A 19,864-nucleotide genomic window follows, 5' to 3' on the forward strand; every position below is an offset into this window, starting at 1 on the left:
GGATATTGTATTAAGTTGTTCATTAACAGTTAGGGCTATGCTGATCAAGTCACCATTTCTCATAGTGTCCATTTCAGTTCAGGAGGTTTCCTTTTTGGTGTTCAGTCAGTTGTCACTGATCAGGGAGAACATATGGTATTTGTCCCTTTGGGACTGGCTTACTTCACTCAGCATGATGTGTTCCAGATCCCTCCATTTTGTTGCAAATGACTGGATTTCGTTGTTTTTAACAGCGGTATAGTATTCTAGAGAATACATATCCCATAATTTCTTTATCCAGTCTACCGTTGATGGGCATTTAGGTTGGTTCCAGTTCTTGGCTATTGTGAATTTTGCTGCAATAAACATTAGGGTGCAGACCGCTTTTTTGTTTGTCAATTTAAACTCCTTTGCGTAAATTCCAAGGAGTGGGATGGCTGGGTCGAACGGTAGAGTTATATTCAGGTTTCTGAGGAATCTCCAGACTGACTTCCATAGTGGCTTGAATTTTGCATTCCCACCAACAGTGGGTTAGTGTCCCTTTTTCCCCACATCCTCGCCAGCATCTGTTGTTGGTAGATTTCTGTATGTGAGCCATTCTAACCGGGGTGAGGTGAAACCTCATTGTGGTTTTGATTTGCATTTCCCTGATTGCTAGCGACCTTTAACATTTTTTCATGTGCCTGTTGGCCATTTGGATTTCCTCTTTTGAAAAATGTCTATTGAGGTCCTTGGCCCATCTCTTAAGGGGGTTGTTTGTTTTGTTTTTGTGGAGTTTCTTGATCTCTTTGTAGATTCTGGTTATCAACCCTTTATCTGTTGCATAGTTTGCAAATATTTTTTCCCATTCTGTCGGTTGTCTCTTCACTCTCCTGACTGTTTCTTTTGCAGTACAGAAACTTCTCAATTTGATGCAATCCCAATAGTTGATTTTGGCTTTGACTGCCTATGCCTCCCGGGTCTTTTCCAGAAATTCTTTGCCTGTGCCAATATCTTGAAGCGTTTCTCCAATGTTCTCTAATAACTTAATGGTGTCAGGACATAGATTTAGGTCTTTAATCCACGTTGAGTGGATTTTGTGTAAGGTGTAAGGTAGGGGTCTTGCTTCATGCTTCTGCACGTGGAAATCCAGTTTTCCCAGCACCATTTATTGAATAGACTGTCCTTGCTCCAGGAATTGGTTTTAGATCCTTGGTCAAATGTAAGTTGGCTGTAGATGTTTGGGTTGATTTCTGGTGTTTCAATTCTGTTCCATTGGTCTATCCATCTGTTTCTGTACCAGTACCATGCTGTTTTGATTACAACTGCCCTGTAGTATGTCCTGAAATCTGGTATTGTGATGCCTCCGGCTTTGTTTTTGTTGTACAAGATTGCTTTAGCTATTCGAGGTCTCCTTTGTCTCCATATGAATTTCAGCATCATTTTTTCTATATCTGAGAAGAATGTCTTTGGTATCTTGATTGGTATTGCATTGAATCTCTAAATTGCTTTTGGGAGAATGGACATTTTGATGATGTTGATTCTTCCAATCCATGAGCATGGAAGATTTTTCCATTTTTTGGTATCCTCTTCTATTTCTTTCTTTAAGATTTTGTAATTCTCATCGTAGAGATCTTTAACGTCCTTGGTTAAGTTTATTCCAAGGTATTTGATTGTTTTTGTAGCTATTGTGAATGTGATTAATCTTAGCAGTTCTTTCTCAGTCATGGCATTGCCTGTGTATACAAAGGCTGTTGAATTTTGTGCATTGATTTTATATCCTGCCACTTTGCCAAACTCTTCTATGAGTTCCAATAGTCTCTTAGTAGAGTTCCTTGGATCCCCTAAGTAAAGAATCATATCGTCTGCAAAGAGGAATAGTTTGACTTCTTCCTTCTCGATTTGTATTCCCTTGATTTCTTTTTCTTGTCTGATGGCTCTGGCTAAAACTTCCAGAACTATGTTAAATAGCAGTGGTGAGAGTGGGCATCCCTGCCTGGTGCCAGATCTCAGTGGAAATGCTTCCAACTTTTCCCCATTCAATAGGATGCTGGCCATGGGTTTTTCATAAATTGCTTTGATTATATTGAGGAATGTTCCTTCTATACCCAATTTGCTTAGAGTTTTCATCATGAAAGGGTGTTGAATTTTATCGAATGCTTTCTCTGCATCAATTGAGATAATCATATGGTTTTTCTTTTGCAATCTGTTAATGTGGTGAATCACATTGATTGATTTGCGAATGTTGAACCATCCCTGCATACCAGGGATGAATCCCACTTGGTCTGGGTGGATGATTTTCCTGATGTGTTCTTGTACTCTATTGGCCAGAATTTTATTGAGGATTTTTGCGTCTATGTTCATCAGGGATATTTGTCTGTAATTTTCTTTCAGTGCTGCATCTTTCTCTGGCTTAGGGATTAAGGTGATGCTGGCTTCATAGAAAGAATTTGGGAGGATTACCTCTTTTTTGATTGTTCTGAATAGTTTGAGAATAAATATTATTAGTTCTTCTTTAAATGTCTGGTAGAATTCAGCAGTGAATCCATCTGGTCCTGGGCTTTTCTTTGTTGGGAGGGCCTTAATTACTGTTTCAATTTCTGTTTCAGTTATGTGTCTATTTAGGTTTTCCCTGTCTTCATGGTTCAATTTTGGTAGATTGCATGTGTCCAGGAATCTATCCATTTCTGATAGGTTTCCCTGTTTGCTGGCATACAAGTCCTTGTAGTAATTTCTGATGATTCTTTTAATTTCTGTGGTGTCTGTTGTTACGTTTCCTTTTTCATCTCTGATTTTATTGATTTGGGTCTTTTCCCTTCTTTTTTTAGTTAGTTGGGCCAATGGGGTGTCAATTTTGTTTATTTTTTCAAAAAACCAGCTTCTTGCTTGGCTGATTTTTTGTAGTGTTTTTTTGGTTTCAATCCTGTTAATTTCTTCTCTGGTTTTAATTATTTCTCTTCACCTACTAGATTTGGGTTTGGTTTGCTGCAGTTTTTCTAGGTCCTTGAGATGCGCTGAAAGCTCATTTATTTGGTACTTTTCCAATTTCTTGATATAGGCACCTATTGCTATAAATTTGCCTCTCAATACTGCTTTTGCTGTATCCCATAAGTTTTGATATGTTGTGTTGTTGTCTTCATTTACTTCCAGAAAGTTTTTGATTTCTCTTTTGATTTCTTGAATGACCCAGTGTTCATTCAGGAGCATGTTGTTCAGTCTCCATGTGTTTGCATACATTCTGGGGTTTCCTGAGTTGCTAATTTCCAGCTTCATTCCACTGTGGTCTGAGAAGCTGCATGGTATGATTCTAATTCTTTTAAATTTCCTGAGACTTGCTTTATGGCCTAGTATGTGATCAATCCTAGAGAAGGTTCCAAGCACTGCTGAGAAGAATGTGAAGTCTGTAGATGTAGGGTTGAAAGTTCTGTAGATATCTGTTAGATCCATTTGGGCAATAGTGTCAATTAAATCTGCTGTTTCCTTGTTGATCTTCTGTCTGGATGATCTATCTATTTCTGAGAGTGGAGTATTAAAGTCCCCCAGTACTATTGTATTGGAATCTAAATCTCCCTTTAAGTCCCTTAACATATCTTTTAAATAGACCAGTGCCCTGTAATTAGGTGCATATACATTTATAATAGTTACATCTTCCTGTTGAATTGATCCCTTAATCATTATATAGTGTCCCTCTTTGTCTCTCTTAACAGTTTTTGTATTAAAGTTTATTTTGTCTGATATTAATATGGCTACACCTGCATTTTTTTTTTGGTTTCTGTTGGCATGGAATATCTTTTTCCAACCTTTCACTTTCAGTCTGCATGCCTCTTTGTTAGAGAGATGTGTTTCTTATAGTCAACAAATAGTTGGGTTGTGTTCTTTGAGCCAGTCAGCCAAACGGTGTCTTTTAACTGAAGAATTCAGACCATTAATGTTCAGTGTGACTATAGATACGTAGTGACTTTGCCCTGCCATTTTCCCGGAAATATTTTCTAGTATATGCTTTGAGCTTCCCATACTCTTTTACTGGTAGGTGTTCTTCCTTTCCCTTCTTTCATATTGATGGCCGTGTTTCTGTGTTTCTGAGTGTAGCACATCTTTAAGTATCTTTTGCAGGGCTGGACGAGTGGCCACAAAGTCTTTGAATTTCTTTTTGCTATGAAAGGTCTTTATTTCAGCTTCATTCACAAATGAGAGCTTGGCAGGATATAATATTCTGGGCTGGCAATTTTTCTCTCTTAGCACCTGTGCTATGTCTCGCCATTCCCTCCTGGCCTGTAGGGTTTCTGATGAGAAGTCTGCTGTGAGTCTGATTGGAGATCCTCTGAGAGTAATCTGACGTTTCTCTCTTGCACATTTTAGGATCTTTTCTTTATGTTTCACTGTGGTAAGTTTAATTACCACGTGTCGTGGTGAGGATCTCTTTTGGTCATGTTTACTGGGGGTTCTTTGAGCTTCCTGTACTAGGATGTCTCTGTCCTTCTCCAAACCTGGAAAGTTCTCTGCTAGTATCTCACTAAAAAGCCTTCTAATCCTTTCTCTCTCTCCATGCCTTTAGGAACTCCTAGAACTCGAATGTTGGTTTTTTTAATAGTATCCTGTTGATTGCCAATAATATTTTTTAGATTTCTAATTTCCTCTTCTTTTCTTTGGTTTGACTGTATGTTTTCCTGTGCTCTATCTTCTAAGTCCGATATTCTCTCTTCTGCTTCACCCATTCTGTTTTTAAGTCTCTCTAATGTGTTTGTCATTTGATCTATTGAGCTCTTCATTTCATTTTGATTTCTCTTCACTATCACACTTTCCTGTTCTACTAGTTTCTGAGTTTCATTTTGATTCTTCTTTAAAATTTCATTTTCACGAGAGAGATTTTCAATCCTGTCCATTAAGGATTTCTGTAGTTCAAGGATTTGCTTTTGAAAACTTCTAAATGTTCTTATCACAAATTTTTTGAAATCCGTATCTTGCATTTCTTCTATCTCATCATCTTCATAATCTTGGTTTGGGGTGTTTTGTTTATTTGGAGGCATCATAGTGTCATCGTTGATCTTATTCCCTCGATTTCTGTGTTTGTTACTTGGCATAGTTAATTCTTCTTGTGTCACTGTGTGTTGTTTTTTTTTTTTTTTTTTAATTTTATACTATGTCTGTGTTAAGTGGACTGCCTGCTGTTGGAGGAGCCTTGGATGCTTGAGATGGGTGCGGCCTGAGAGCTCTGCTTGGTTCTTCCTGGTTAAGGGTGTGCAAAGGTGACACCCTCAGGTTATGCGTGGTAAATCTCTCTCTTTTTATTTATTTATTTATTTATTTTATTTATTCAGGGGGTAAGTAACACCGCAGGGCACGGCTGTGGCTGTGCAGAATTGATGGTATTTAGCTTCCAGTCTCTGGCTTCTACCCACAGAGTCCGTTTAGGCTCCTCTGGACTCCCACTGGGTTGCCTAGGCTACTGAATTGTAGTGACTCAGTTCCTTAGCTCTCCCCCGTTGATATGTAAATCCAGAGAGGGGGCCTGCTCTTTGTCTCTTGCGAATTCTTCAAGCCTTGCAGCCTTGCAACCTTTGCAAGGTTAGGGGAAAGAGAAACCCCCAAGCTTTTTTTTTTTTCCTTCTTTCTGGTAGTGAGTTTGCTGCACTTTCCGGCCCCCCTCTAGATTCTGACCCCCGTTTCCCCACCAATGTCTCAGGTTATTGAGCTCACCTCCCCTTCCAGTGCCGATGTGTGGACTCGGAGCCCTGGACGTCCCAAGTCTCCCCGCTGTTGTCTGTGTGGCATGCACTCCCCTTCGAGCTCTGGCGTGCAGACCCTGGGGCTTCCGCGGCTCGGTCCCACGGCTCGGCTTCCGCGCGGTGGGCGACCTTGATCTCCCAGTAGATCCTCCGATTCACAGCCACTCGATCCAGAAGAGTTTCCTCTGCAATATTTTCCTGGTTCTTTTTTCTGAGGCTACCGTAACTCCCCTTTTATTAAACTAAATTTTCCCGGACTATCGGTGCGCGCCCTCACTATTCTGCCATCTTGGCTCCGCCCCCCAATTTTATGTCATTTATACCTTTCTTTGCTATATGATACTTGTATTTATATGTAATGGTATATAGTGTGGTAATTTGACACATGTTTACGAAGTAAAATGATCAAGTTAGCTAACTCAGCATCCCTATCTTCTCAAATATCTATCATTTTATGGATTGGAAAGCTTCAAATATTTCATTTATAGTAATTTTGAAATACAAAATGGATTATTGTAGAATATAATTACCTTAACAGACTATATAGACGGAAGGAACAGAGAACCCATAAATTGATCCACATACACATAGGCAACTGATTGTCGAAAAAGGCAACAAGAGCAAATATTGCAGAAATGACAGTTTCTTCAGTAAATGATCTGGGAAAATTGATTAATCATATAAAGATCAAAACTTGGCCTTTGGTGCTGGTGTTGTGGGGTAGTGGGTAAAGCTGCCATCTACAATGCCAGCATTCCATATGGGTGCTGGCTCAAGTCCAGCTGCTCCACTTATGATCCAGCTCCCTGCTAATGGCCTGAAATTAAGCAGCAGAATGTGGCCCATGTGCCTAGGCCCCTGCTACCCATGTGGAAGACCTGGAGAAATCTCCTAGCTCTTGATTTTGGCCTGGCCCAGCCCTGGTAGTTGCAGCCAACTAGAGAGTTAACCATTGACTTGAAGATCTCTCTCTGTCTCTCCTCTCTATATTCTAACTTTGAAATGAATAATTAAATCTTAACAAAAAATAGTAAGAAAAATTTGGCCTTTTCTTTCATCATATACAAAAAAAATCAACGGAAAATGGTTCCAAGACCTAACTGTAAGGCCTTAAGCTTTGAAACTACTTAAAGCAAACATAAAGGAAGCAGTTTAATACATTAGTGCAGGAGCTATTTTTTGTCTAAGACTCCAAAAGCATAGGCAACAAAGGTCAAAATAGACCAGTGGGAAGCTTTCTTGTAACAAAGGAAACAGTCCATAGGGTGGAGAGACAACCAGAACACTGAATGAAAATATTTACAAACCACTCACCCCAAAGAGATTAAGTGTAGAATACATAAGGAACTCAAACAACTCAACAAAAAAATCAATTTAAAAATGAACAAATGATTTGAATAGACATTTCTGTAAAGAAGATGTAGAAATATTTATGAATTAATTTTGCTGTTCTTTAGCTCTTATAGTAAACACATATTTTAGGTTGTTGTGTTTTAATATACTTTGGTAATGCATTTACGTTATCGAATCTTGATTCAATCACAACTTTGGTGTAAGTGGCACATTCAAATTTCAGAGAGTATTTTTGTAAACCGAAGGCTTTTGGCTACCCGTGAACTAACTACACACTGCATTCCCATCTCCTCCCTATAAATACACAAGCTATCTATCTGCAATGTGAGTTTTATTCTTTGTGAGATTCTCTCTCAAATGTGACTAGTTCAGTTTTATGCAAGAGCAAACGAGCCTCAGAATCCTTCTGAAACAGGTCAGAGAGTAGACAAGCATCTGAGAGCATTTTGACATTCAGGTTCATTCCTAAGACTAGATGAAACCTTAGTCTTTACCTCATTTGCTTACCCATATCAATAATAATAACTCTTTCGAACTTAATCTTGTTGTCTAATATCTTGCATAAAAGGTACTGATTAATGAATTCTTTTATCACCTAAGTTTATTTTAAGTTGATTGGAAAACTTTGATTCTAGTAACAGGCCTTGCAAAAAATTTATAGACTCTGTTTTATTTGAACAACATGGCAATAGTATTTGCTGTAGGTTTAGTGCGTCAGGATTCCGCTGTGATTTTCTTTTCCCAGATCCTCAAGACTAGCATTATTCACTCAATGGTCAGAAGAGACAGTGGAAAAGAGGCTGTACTGTTTGAAGCTATACACTTAGCACGATATAAATAGAGTAAAATATGTCTTTTCACACATCATTATAAAATTTCTTTAGCAGATTTTTAAAATCTGAAGTTTAGAAGCTTCACTTTACATCTTAGTAGCATGTATCAGATTACGAACTCCACTAAAAACAGTTACAGAATTTGGAGAACATGCAAAAACATGTTTATGGTACATAACCATAAACTCCAAACTACATAACTCCAAACAATGGTTCAGAAGCATTTGAGACCACCCATGCTCATCAGGACAGGAGAGTTTATTTTATTGAGAAAGAAGGAAAAATATTTGAGTGATCGGAACTTTTTAACCTTTTTACATTCGGTCAATTTATTGTAGGGCCACAGAAGAAAAAAAATAGTTTCCTGTATCTTCCCTCTTGGTTATGGAGTAAATTGAAAACTTAAAATTTGCATCTTTCAAGTTAGGAGAGGCCCTCATGAACCCCCAGAACTTTGAGATCTCTTCACATATATTCCCTAACGTAAATGAAAACTGGCAGTATTCAGTCTTCACAAACTTGAAACCTAGCAATGAAAGAGTTTCTATAATTTTTGCCATATTAAAGATAAAAAATTCTCAGTACTAAAACTTAGAAAAGATAGACAATGAAATCAGAAACTCATGTGACACAGATTTTGGTGTTGTTAGATAAGATATTTAAATGGAATTGTTATTAATATGTAAAATTTAAAAGTTTTGAGATGAAAAACATGGTACTTTAAATTACCAGGTGTCATCTTTTTAAAAAACCATGAAAATAAAAACTAAAGTTTATTTTTAAAGTTATAAAAAATAAAAGACACTTAAACAGAAACACATTCTTTGAAGGTTTGCATCTGAACATATGTTGAATGAACCATACTGAGAAAAAAGAAAGTAAAAGAAAAAACAAAAACATGAGAGCCTGGCACTCGATGGAGACTAAGATACTCTTTGATGTATTCCCCCTCTACTCATGAACCAAGTCACCTACCCAACAGCTATGGAGCTCAGGTCAGAACTCAGAGAAAGAATCTGTAGACTTGTTCAGCGTCAGCTGGAGACCCTAAGGTCCTGTGGCATGAATTTGGCTCAGCATGTATCACTGCCACCCTCACATGCACCTGTGCTTCCCTCCTCCTGGCTTTCAAAGGACCAGTGATTCTGAAACCCAAATATGATGAAGCCTAGTGCCAATCTGAACAGCCAAGCAGCCACTTTAATAACTGTTTTCTAATAGCAAGGATCCACAGGACTGTATCCTGAAAGTCAGTGCTGGGCTGGTCACACCTAACCCCAGGCAGGTCCTGAGAGCCCCATCCTTAGGCTGGTGTCCCAGTATCAGGTGGAAACCTGTACTCTGGCAGAATGTGCTTGTTTCAGTAGGTATCAATGCAGGCCTCACTCAGACTTGGCTTGCATCCATGATTCTAGAGGGCCCAAAGTTGTGACCCACCTAGAACCTGCAGGACAGAACAGAAACTATCACCCACCTACAACCTTGGGCAGACTGCAAGGAACCATAGTGCTTTTTTGGAACTCAGTGCCAGGCTTGTGATTCCCAAAGTTGAGCAGGTCATAATGGTTCCTGTCCCTGGATAGTGCCTGCAGATGAAGCCTCAAGACTGGCTCCAGGGCCACGTGGAGTCCTATAACCCCATTCATCAGTTTTATACCTCAGCTTGTATTGCCAGAGGCTGACAGACACAGAACCAGGCACTGAGTCTACCTTAGCAGCTGACAGCCCATATCGGGTTGGTCTTTGGTCCTAACCCAACATGGTATTAGCCTCAATTAGCTGTGGTATCCAGATGTGATCGAGCATAATTGAACTGGTGGCTATGTGACTAGGCATCTGGGCCTACTCTATCCCCAGGAAGAGGCTCTTGGCATGGATAATCCCTTTTTAGCTACTTTCCCCATTCATTCTGAACAATAAATCTACTGCAGATTCGGGTCAAATATGAAATTGCAGAACAATGGAAAACCGAATCACTGAACAAAATGCAAGCAACAGACCTGTGGAAAACCTCAATTTAAGATGCTATCTATGGCTAAAATAGCAGAAGTGTCCACAGGCTCAGAGAAAATAAAGAGGCTGCTTAGAATTTCTGGGATAATCTCAAATAAAACCAGATGACTATAGCTCCATTCCTCTTCAGTGTGTAGATGACACTGTACATCAACAACCATCAAATCTTCTAGAGAACCATGACCTCACCTAAACAGCAACATAAGCTGTTAAACCAATTCTGCTAGGATTTTAAAATTTTAACTGTCTAAATGAAAACTTGAAATAGATATTTTTTTATTTGACAGATAGAATTAGACAGTGAGAGAGAGAAGCAGAGAGAAAGGTCTTCCTTCCATTGGTTCACCCCCCAAATGGCCGCTATTGCCGGAGCTATGCCAGTCCAAAGCCAGGAGCCAGGTGCAGGCACCCAAGCACTTGGGCCATCCTCCACTGCCTCCCGGGCCACAGAAGAGAGCTGGACTGGAAGAGGAGCAGCCGGGACTGGAACCTGGCGCCCATATGGGGTGCCGGTGCTGCAGGCAGAGGATTAACCAAGTGAGCCATGGCGTTGGCCCGAAATAGATATTTTAAAGAAATTCAACAAGCCTGAAGAGAACACAAACAAGTAACTTTATGCTCCAACAGAAGTTTGATAGAAAGATCGATGTAACAAATCTAAGTCAAACAGAAATCCTAAAACTGAAAATTACACTAAGGAAATTTAAAAGCATAATAGAAGATACTAATCACAGAATACATCAAACTGAAGATCAGTGAACTTGAAGACAGGCTATTTGAAAACACCAAACAGAAGGAGTTGAACTACAGCATTGGCTTTCCTGGCCACCAGGATAAAGATGGCATGTCTTGGGACAACTTTGTTTCCCTAACCACATAAGTCAAACACTCATAATTGTTTTTTTTCTATCTAGGTATCCTCTCTCCATTTTTCTATTGGTTTCATTTATTTGTTAATACAGTATGAAGTAAAACCAGGAAAAAGCCATTGACAAGGCCTAGGAAACTGCCCAACTTCTTAATTTTCTTATTAGCTTTTCTTCTATTATCAGTATTCTAATAATATTTTATTTTAAAATAAATTTATTTAATAATGACATACATGTAGTGTTCTCTTTGCTTCTGGAATGAGTATACTAACCTCATCTTCCTTTATTATATAATCGACTCTTGACCATCACAAAAATAATCATTTCATAAAAAACTAATCTGAGCTGTGAAAAATGCTACCCAGAAAATAATAGGTGAAGGTGTGGAAGAGAAAAATATAAAAGAGTAAAGAAGTAATGCATTAATTTCATGATATTTCAACCTATATAATCTCTCTTCCTACTTTTTTTTTTTTTTTTTTTGACAGGCAGAGTGGACAGTGAGAAAGAGAGACAGAGAGAAAGGTCTTCCTTTGCCATTGGTTCACCCTCCAATGGCCGCCGCAGCCAGCGCACTGCGACCGGCGCACCGCGCTGATCCAATGGCAGGAGCCAGGTGCTTCTCCTGGTCTCCCATGGGGTGCAGGGCCCAAGGACTTGGTCCAACCTCCACTGCACTCCTGGGCCACAGCAGAGAGCTGGCCTGGAAGAGGGGCAACCGGGACAGAATCCGGCGCCCCAACCGGGACTAGAACCCGGTGTGCCAGCGCTGCAAGGCGGAGGATTAGCCTAGTGAGCCGTGGTGCCGGCTCTCTTCCTAATATTAATATGCATGTTCACATTTCCTTATTTGTTTAGAGATACTGTATGTTGGATTTTGTCTTAAAGAATTCACAATTTTTAATACTTTTGCTTCTAATTTCAGTCTTTATTTTTTACTTATATAATGAGAACATCTTTCATAGAAGTAATTTTAAGAACATAATGACACTTTTGTCTCTTCTTCCTTTCTTTTTCTTAAGTTTTACAATAGCATACTTTCAATTTACTTTATAAAACACAGGCCTAATCCTTCTCGAATTTACTAAGTAAAGCAGAAAGACCTTGGTTCTGCACAAGTATAGGCAAGGGCCACAAACTATCATCAAATCCCAAGATATCAGCTTCACTCATATACATTTTTTTACTCTAAATATTAGCTACCATAAATCAGGGAAAACACATGGTATTTGTCTTCTTGGGTTTGGCTTATTTCACTAAGCATAATAGTTAAAAGTTCAGTAATTATATCAAGAATAGCCATTGCACTTAAAGATTGATCTTTATATTTCTACCCTTTTTGGTGGAATTGAAGTGAATAAAAATCATTTCTTGGCAGTCATTTGGATTTGACTGAAATGCGAAATATGTAGATTATGAAAAGGTTGAATTAGGAAACCCATTTATCACTTTTCCACTTCAGCATGACAATAAATCTCTCCATTAGGCAAAATCATTTACTGTCTGCTTCCTTTAGGTAAAAAGATATTGTAAAATCTAATCTAATCTATTTTGAGGGTTGCCTTGCATGAGACTAAATTAAGCAACAAAGCAAAACCCAGAAAATACCTAAGCATCAGCTACAGAAACCCAATCACAAAGACAATACTGTGCACAACTAAATTTTCCACATAAATAGAATATGTAGAAATTTATATATCAAATCTCCATTTCCTAGCATTCTGATTTTTCCATTTCTCTTCAGTATAGCCATGAATTTTGGTAGCCATAGGTTCTCAGCCACTTGCTTTGACAAGGAAGAAACTAATTTATGAAGAGGTTGATTAGGGTTTCGAAAGTCACTTTAGCAGCAGTTCAGCTAGGAAGAGAACTGCAGCCCCCCCGCCCTGTATTAGGTGAATGCTAAAGAAGCAATTTGGGTATTTTGCCCTCCTATGAAAGCTCAGATCACGCACATATTCCCAAACGATGACATGTCATCAATTTCATGTAAAAATATTTACCATATAAAAAATGGTTGACTCTCAAGAAAGGTCTCAAAGTATAAAAACGTAACCCTTAAAGACCCAAGGAAAATAAGATGAATATTCTCTGTACATATGCCACCAGGAACTAGGTTTATTAATTTCTTGAAATCATGAAAAATAAAGATAATTTTCAAAGATAGGGAAAAACAAGAGTTGTGAAGCTTTATCATTAAAACAAAGCCAACAGATATATAGCTTTTTAGAGAAGGGGTTTAAAAATTTGAGCAAGATAAACATTTTAGTAATTTTTCTATTATGTGTTACTATAAATTTTTCCAGGTTTTGCTTGCTATTGATGGAGTGATTCATGAAAATAAACACTAAATGTTCGTTTAGAAAGTATTTTAATGCAAGATCTAAAGTGATGTGTTTATCAGTTTTCTATAATAATTGTAATTCATCTCTGATTACTATATGAAGTCTAATAATTTCCATTGAAATAAAAATTTAAGCATGGAGAAAGGAAAAATATCAGTTTAAAGATGGTTTAATGGAAAAGTGAGTATGATCATTTATATAATTCATGATACTAATCTATTTCATGTTGTTTTTATTTTGATAATAAATCCTTTGCCCTCTATTGGCCAATTCCAACAGAGAGGTGATAGTAATTAATCTAATTATCTAGCTTTCTTCCTTGTTTCAAATAAAGCACGCTACATGAATATACATATAAGTGCTATAAAACATAATGAATTACACATCAAGCTGAACATGAGGTCTAAAAATTAAAAACATCACAGGCAAAACATTATGCCTAAAAGTGTCTCACACGGACACTGCTTGAGACCAATACTATTAAAGTTTAAATTAGACACCACAGATTACATATTAAAATTTCTTAAATTTCTTCAACTTTTGTTTATAAGTAATTATTGTTAGGTAAGTATTTTTAAAGATTTTCATGGGTACATGAAATTGTATCTATTTATGAGGCACAATGTGATTCTGCAATGCATGTATATATTGTGCATTATTCATACCAGGTTAAACATCTATCATGTCAAATATCTATCATTTCTATATACTCAAAATCCTTTTTCTCCCTTCTAAAAATATCAAAGGGCTTCAGAAAGTTCATCCTAAATGCATATTCTGTAAAAGCTGCCCATAGATTTCTATTTTTGTACCAAAATAAACTTGTTTTAATTCCATTTTCCATGAGCTTTTTGATGTGTCTGTATATATCGCACATTATAATTATCCATAGTCAATATATTGTGTAATTGAACACCAGAAATTCTTTATCCTATCTATAACTTAATACCCAATAATCAACCTTCCCCCATCCATTCCTTCCACCTATTCTCTTCAGTATATGGTAATTAACATTCTCCTCAAAATTTCTATGAGGTCACTTTTTTAGATACTACATCAGGGAGATCATGTGGTATTTGTCTTTTTTGTGCTTCATTTATTTCATTTAATGTAATGACTTCCATTTATATCCATGGTGTAATTATTAAATTTGAAATCATCAATGCAATTTTATATATATGACAATAGACGTCCTAGATACTTTAGAGATGGCACAGGCCATGACTTTGTTGGGGGAGAAGGGAGCTTATTTCTCACCATGAAGCAAGCATGCTTACAAAATATCTAGAAATATGTGCCCTTTTCACTCATAAGTTATAATTATATATATGTATATAATTATATATTATATAATTATATATTATATGTTAATGATTGTATGAGACTCCAGTCATTATCTGGAGATATCAAGACTTCTCTGGACTGTGGGGAAGAGAACAGGAGACAAAATCTTGAGGCAAGACAGTGAATGGCAGTTGCTCTCATGGCCATTTGAAAGGACCTTGCTCTGACCTATTCACATTAATTACAATTGAGAAAAAAAGTGGCCACAACTTATCATTAGCTACAGGAAACCAGAACGTAAAAGGGAACACTAGAACACTGTCAGGGCACCAGAAATAAAATGGGACTGTCCAAGGCAAGTTGGGCCCTATGGTTATCCATGACCCTGACTTACTGGGTGCTGTATAGAAATTCTCTTCAATTCTGCTCATTAACCACAGTCTGGAATAATTTTTTTAAAATACTGTTTGCTTGCTTTCAATGTACATTTTTATATTGGAAGGTATTTTTGATTATCAAATTGTTTTCAAATCATAAAGAAGAGTTGAATTTGACTTAAAAATCAATTATCAAGTTTATAATAATTGGTGGTCCATTATTTTCTTGATTTTGTTGCTGTTACAAAAACATGGTGAATCCCAAACTGTAGTAGAGCTGTTTGCTCACCCTTGCCTATTAATTCTTTCATGTTAGCAATGTACAGATGTTGGTATGTTCATTCATTCTAGGTGATTATTTTGTGGGGGAGATGGTAAATTCTTACCTATAAGCTTCATAATTTCTTTCAGGTCTCTGCTACAGGAGTGCATTATAGCATTTTGGAAGCATTTTAAGTGAACCCTGCCCCTATATATTTTCCAAGTATTTTAGGAATCATTCCATTGAAATTCTGAACAAAAGAATGAATGCAATCTACTTTCACTTAATAATAAGGCATCATCTGACTTCAGCTGGATTCCTGGGACCGAGATTAATAAAGCATTTGATGAAATCTTGATTAGGGCACACAAAGGATGATATCTGGGAAACAACAAGTGTGATTTGAGTTTTTATGTCACTCTAATCCTAATGTCCCCTGTACTGAATGAAATAATCACTGTAAATGTACGTACACTAATGATGTGTTTGTCATGACAACAGAGCACACAATCCCTTCATCAGTGTGGCTGGGGAGGGGGACGACTGATTTAATTCACTGCTTATTTCCAAATATTTTTATGATTTCATGCTTTTGAGAGTTCTGATATTTTTGAACTGATCTTCTGTGTCTAATTTGTATAGTCCGTGGATGACAGGCAAGGTTTCACCCTTGGTGACTTTGTTTTTCTTTATTTTCAAATTGAGAAGTTTGAAAAACAAATCGATAATTGGATGCTCAGAGATGAGCTAGTTTTTTTTTTTTTTTTTTTTTTTTTTAAGGTAGTAACCTCATCACTCAAGTACCCTTTAAGAAACTTGATTTCTTCTGCAGGATCACTTTTTTTTTTTTTTTTTTTTTTTTTTTTTTTTTTTAAGGTAGTAACCTCATCACTCAAGTACCCTTTAAGAAACTTGATTTCTTCTGCAGGATCACTTTTTTTTTTTTTTTTTTTTTGACAGGCAGAGACAGAGAGAAAGGTCTTCCTTTTCTTCCTTTTGCCGTTGGTTCACCCTCCAATAGCCACCGCGGCCTGCGCGCCGCACTGATCCAATGGCAGGAGCCAGGTGCTTCTCCTGGTCTCCCATGAGGTGCAGGGCCCAAGCACTTGGGCCATCCTCCACTGTACTCCCCGGGCCACAGCAGAGAGCTGGCCTGGAAGAGGGGCAACCGGGACAGAATCCGGTGCCCCGACCAGGACTAGAACCCGGTGTGCCGGTGCCGCAAGGCGGAGGATTAGCCTAGTGAGCCGCGGCGCCGGCAGGATCACTTTCTAATGCAATTTTAGTTATAAAAAATCTTACCACAGAGATTTTACATTTCCTAATTTCATTTCAACTACACTCAAAAGACAGTCTTTTGAGTTTGTTGGGGGAGGAGGGGTTTGTGTGTGTATGTGTGTGCTGTATTGTGTGATTGTGTACGTGTGTGGGTATCTATGAAAGTGTGATGAATAAGCTTGTCTATGAGTTGGGTGAGTGGGTTTATTCATATTAACTTGACTGAGTGATTATAATGAGTAGGATTGACTCGTGTTTAATGAAATCACAAAACTACTGAGAAATTTTGTATTTGTAGGATGTCATTTTTTAAAGACACTCAATAAGATTTTCCTAATCTTCTGCAGGAAATATTTTTCACTGAATAACAAGATTATGTGTTCAAAGAAAAGGATAGTTTTCTACCTGGTTTTGTATTTGTATAACTTGTTATGCTGCTGCTTGCAATGCCAGCATCCCACATGGGTGCTGATTTGAGTCCTGGCTGCTCCACTTCTGATCCAGCTCCCTGCTATGGTCTGGGAAAGCAGTAGAAGTTGGCCCAAGTCCTTGTGCCCCTGCACCAGAAAGGGAGACCCAGAGGAAGCTCTGGCTCCTGGCTTAGGATCATCACAGTTCTGGCTGTTGCAGCTACCTGAGGAGTATACCAGTAGATGAAAGACCTATCTCTTTCTCTGCCTCTGCCTCTCTGTAACTCTGCCTTTCAAATAAACAAATCTTCAAAAAAATAATTATTAGAGAATATATTGCACTCATGAAGAGTCACCAATAAGAGCAAACAATAAAGGCCCATGAGTTTATCAATCTAATGAGCAGTTCCTTCTAGGATTAATGCCACAATATATGAAATATATTCCATGAAACCTCTGTTTTTAACAAGTGGTTTTTACTCCAACAATTTTCTTGAACATTTGAAATTCTGTGAAAATATCTTTACAATTTATGCAGTTCAATGTTATAAAATGGGAAAGGACAGGTTAGATTTACATATGGCACTATATAAAGAAGAAATACAATGCTGCATAAATAAATACCCAGGTTAACAAGATTAGATGTAGATATTCAGTTTGGAGAATCATCAGGGAAAATGAGTCATATGTCAATCTGGAAATATCCTTACAATGAAAGACAAAAGAAGATAAGCTGATAGTCATATCTGATTCCAAAAAGTTTCAAGTAAATCTCAGTATGAATGGGTATTCTTCACTTTAATACAAATGCTAATATATTTGTAAGATAAACCTTAACTTACTATTCATTAAAATATTCTTTATTATCAACTTTATTTAATAGGCATTTTGCCAATACCATCATATACTAAATCCCATATATAAAGATATAAGTAATACTATTTATTTATTTATGGATTTTCATTCTACTCTATTGTTAATTTTTTCTATTTCCATTGCTATGTTAGAGTAGATTGATATTGTTACACGGCACATTTTGACAGCTAAAACAATGAGTAAGTACTCCCTGTTCTCTCAAAAATCCTTTGGCTGTATTTTGGGGTAGGGGCAGTCTTGGCAGACACATCTTAAGATGACCATATATAACCCATTGCATTTGACTGATGCTGACAGCTATGATTTGCTTACTAAAAAAATGTCAAAGATCATGGATGTCATTCTCATTATTTCAACATGCTGTGTAATATTGCATCTTATCAAACTAGATTGAGAGACTCTACCTTGCTGGCTTTGAAGTAATGATGAGCTGCCACTAGTATGAGATGATCTGGGAAGGAATCAGCTGGCAAGAAACTGGGAGCATCCTCTAAGAGGAAGGTTGGTCCTTGACTGACAATTGAAACAATCACAATGGATGAACTCTGTGGGCAACTAGAATGATCTTGGAAGTTAATGATTTCCTAGGAAAGACTAGAGATAAGAATGCAACCCAGAAAACTCTTTGACTTCAGCCTTGGAACATGAAGAGCAGAGGATCCAGGTAAGCCGTATCTGGGATATACACAAATCTGTTACCTATACAAACTGAGTTAATAAATTTTTGTTGGTTAAGCCACCCTAAGTGCTGTAATTTACCACATTTAATGGAAAACTGATACACTTAAAGTAAATTTTAAAATGTGTTTATTTTAAAGGGGAGGAAACAAAGAAAAAGAGGCAGGGAGTATATGTGAATGAGAATATGAATATCTAAAGTGATCAGTTTCAGTTCACAATTGATCATAATGATAGGATTAAAAGTCAAAAGGATCACATAAACAAGACTAGTGTCTGCTAATACTAACTATAGAATTAAAAGGAGAGAACAATCCAACATGGGAAGCAGGATATACAGCAGACTCATAGAATGGCAGATGTCCTAAACAGCACTCTGGCCTCGGAATCAGCCTTAAGGCATTCCGATCTGGGTAAAAAGCCCATGAGAGTTTCTCAGGCATGGAAAGCCAGGACACTATGGCAAAAAAAAAAAAAAAAAAAAAAAAAAATGACCTACATGAAAGATCTCTGTGAGTGAGATCCCAGTGGAAAGAACGGGTCATCAAAGAAGGAGGTACCTTTCTCTGAAGGGAGGGGAGAATTCCACTTTGACTATGGTCATGTCTAAATAAGATCAGAGTTGGTGAACTCAGGGGGCTTCCATAGCCTTGGCAGCTCATGACAAGAGCCTCGGATGATTACTGACATCATAAATTGTTAAATCAACAACAGGAGTCACTGTGCACTTACTCCCCGTGTAGGATCCCCGTCCTTAACGTCTTGTACTAAGTGAATTAATGGTAAAACTAGTACTCAAACAGTACTCTATACTTTGTGTGTCTGTGTGGGTGCAAACTGTTGAAATCTTAGTAAATACTAAGTAGATCTTCTGCATATAAAGATAATTGAAAATGAATCTTGATGAGGAATGGATGGCAGAGGGAGTGGGAGATGGGGTGGTTATGGGTGGGAGGGAGGTTATGGGTGGGGGAGCTGCTATAATCCAAAAATTGTATTTTGGAAATTTATATTTCTTAAATAAAAGAAAAAAAAGAGAGAGAATATGAGTATCTTCCAGCCTCTGATTCATGCTCCAAACGCCTACTATATCAGAGGATAGGCCAGGCTGACACTGCACCTGGAATTCAATCTACGTCTCCCACATGGGAGGGATCTATTTTAGGCATCACTTGTTGCCCTCCAGATTGTGAATGAGAGGAAGCTGGAATCAGGAGTGGAGTCAGGCCTTCCAAAATGGGATAAGGACATCCCAAGCCATATCTGAACAAGCACATGAAATGTGCACCCTTCAGAAGAATTTTAGAATAAAATGTCACATGGCCACAAATGAAGACAAACACTATAATGTCATATAAGAATATATGAACTAAGAAAAATTTTCAGGCAGCGCCAGCAGTGTCAGCATGAAGTACCCTGTGTTTTCAGCATCTATGGAGAAGTGAGCCTGAGGCTTCATGTAGCTAGACATCCTATGATTTCAGGCTACAGCATAGAAATTTGCCCTGTGCTTTTCTTTTATGAACATTTTCTCTAAAATACTTTGTATCTTAATTGCACATAATTGAAAGACAGAGACAGACGGATAGACAAAGATCTTCC

This window comes from Oryctolagus cuniculus, chromosome 16, assembly GCF_051225735.1.
Source record: "Oryctolagus cuniculus isolate XC-2025 breed Fujian yellow rabbit chromosome 16, ASM5122573v1, whole genome shotgun sequence".
NCBI lineage: Eukaryota > Metazoa > Chordata > Mammalia > Lagomorpha > Leporidae > Oryctolagus > Oryctolagus cuniculus.